Below are 2,500 nucleotides of genomic sequence, written 5' to 3'. Positions count from 1 at the left end.
CGTTGTAGGTGAAACGAACACCCGGTTTTAGTTTAACGTTATCACGATAAGCTTCAGTTGGTGACATTACAGATGGTGGAGAAGGACTTATTCTCTTTTTATATCTTTTCCAAATTTTCAATAACACTTGTTTTGACATCGCAATCTTCTTGTACTTTATCTTTTTGGCTTTTTGAATTGGGGTCCCACAATCTCTGGCTTTTGTCTTCTGGGTTTCTGGTTTTTTTCCTGTGGTTATTCTGTCTCTCACAGCGACGACGCACCCACCGTTAAAACTAAGGACGGGTCCTTTCTTCGTCAGAGGGCAAAGGGGCGAATTCAGCAGGGGATCAAATGCTTTCCCCCCTCACCGTACCTCGCTATCCATACACGTGCGTCCGAAAGGATTGCCGGCGCGGACCCCGAGACACGAAAAGCCGCCGAGAGGGTGATTTCAAAACGTCGGCATAAATAGAAGTCTCGGATGGCTCAACCGTGGCGTTCGGCCCGTGGCCGCCTAGTCCTCGGGGCTCGCCGACCGAACCGGGCCACTTTAAGAGTTAGCTCCGTGTCCTTCTCTGCGAGCCTGTTAGAGAGACGGCTTGCTCTGGATCTCCCTGGTACGGCCCCAAGTGAATGGCCGGGAAGGGAGGGGAAAACCACTACAAGGGGGCTGAAAAAGGGCACCGAGTCCAGGAGCACCTTAAAGACTAACAAACGTATTTTCCGGTAGGGTATGAGCTTTCGTGAGCCACGGCTCACTTCTTCAGATACAGCTAGAATGTGAATCCACCGGTCTTTAAGTAGAGGACCAGTATGTCTATGTGAATAGCGGGCTTGATGGGATGAGGTGTGATATGCAGAAGAGTCTGTGACGTCCAGGGGAGAGATGGGTGTGGAGAAATCAGCATTGGTAATGGGCCATGAACGCAAGGTCTTTATTCAGCCCAGGTCAACGCGTTGCCTTTCGTTTGAAGATCCACAGTGATTCAGCAGTTTCTCTTTCCAATCTCCCCTTAAAATTCCTTTGTAAGAGAACCGCTGCTCTTAAATCTGCAACAGAATGTCCCGGAAGGTTGAAACGCTCACCCACTGGCTTTTGAATATCGTGGTTTCTGATGTCAGACTTCTGTCCATTTAGTCTTTGTCTGAGAGACTGACCTGTTTTGTCCAAAGTAGATTGTGGAAGGGCGTTGCTGGCGTGTGATGGCATAAATCCCATTAGAAGATGAGCAGGAATATGAACCTGAGATAGTATGGCTGACATTGGCGGGTCCAGAGATGGTGTTCCTGGAATCTATATGAGGGCAAAGTGGGCACCTCGGTTTGTGGCAGGCCTTGGTGCCAGAGTCCATGTTCTTGTGAAGTAGTTCATCATCATGGGTGAGAAGTTGTTTTAGGTTAGCCGGCTGCCTGCAAGCAAGAAAGGGACACGCGCGCGCGCGCACCCCCCCACCCCCCCCCCCCACCCCAGTGCTTCAGCGAGGGAAGTGTCACAATCCAGCATGGGTTGCAGGTCCTTAATGATACGTTGGACTGGTTTTAGTTGGGAGCTATAAGTGACAACCAGAGGTGCCCCGTTGCCGTTCTCTCTGGGCTTAGCTTGTAGTAAGTTGTGCCTGGGTATCATTCTGGCCTTCTCGATCGTCTTTCGCACCATATCCGCCGGATATTGTAGTTGCGAAAATGTTTGCTGTAGGTCTCTCGAGCGTGTGTCTCTGTCTGAAGGATTGGAGCAGATGCGACTATAGCGTAGGGCTTGGCTATAGACAATGGAATGTCTGATAGGGTCGGGGTGGTGGCTGGACGCGTGTAGATACGTTTGCCGATCTGTCGGTTTCCGGTACAATGTGGTGCTTGTGTGCCCCCCGTGGATCCGTACCGTGGTGTCTAGGGAGTCGATTTCTCGTTCGGAATAATTCACAGTTCGATTGATGGTGGGGTGGAAGTCGCTGAAAGCCTGGTGAAATCTTTCAAGGGCTTCTTTGCCATGACAAAGAAAATGTCATCCATGAATCTCAAGTCAAGGAGAGGTGCCAGTGGGTATGAGTTCAGAAAAGGCCGTTCTAGACCTGCCATGAAAATGTTGGCCTATTGTGGAGCCGTGCGAGTGCCCATGGCAGTGGGTGAAGACAGGGATGCCCGTTAAGCCCGCTCCTTTATGTAATTTCTCTCGAGCCGCCGCTTCGACGAATTCAAGAAGATCAGGTCATCGAAGGGGTTCGGGTAGGAAATGACACCCTAAAAACCGTAGCCCACGCAGGTGACCCTTATGTAGCGGGTAGAGATCCTGAGGAGTCGAAGGAGGTCAAAGGTCATTTGAAGAGGCATGAAAGAAGAATTAATAGGGAGGAATTTGCAAGCGTTAATATGGAAAAGTCAAAGCCTATTGATGCAAGCGATGAGCACAAAGGAATCGATATTAGCGGTTCACAGGACGGGCTGGGAAGCACAAAGGAGGTTCGGGAGGGACATTTGAAAGGGACGGTCAAACGTTTGGGAATACGGTTTGGGCCAGGCA

This window comes from Euleptes europaea, unplaced genomic scaffold, assembly GCF_029931775.1.
Source record: "Euleptes europaea isolate rEulEur1 unplaced genomic scaffold, rEulEur1.hap1 scaffold_34, whole genome shotgun sequence".
Taxonomy (NCBI): Eukaryota; Metazoa; Chordata; class Lepidosauria; order Squamata; family Sphaerodactylidae; genus Euleptes; species Euleptes europaea.
This window is presented reverse-complemented; position numbering follows the sequence as displayed.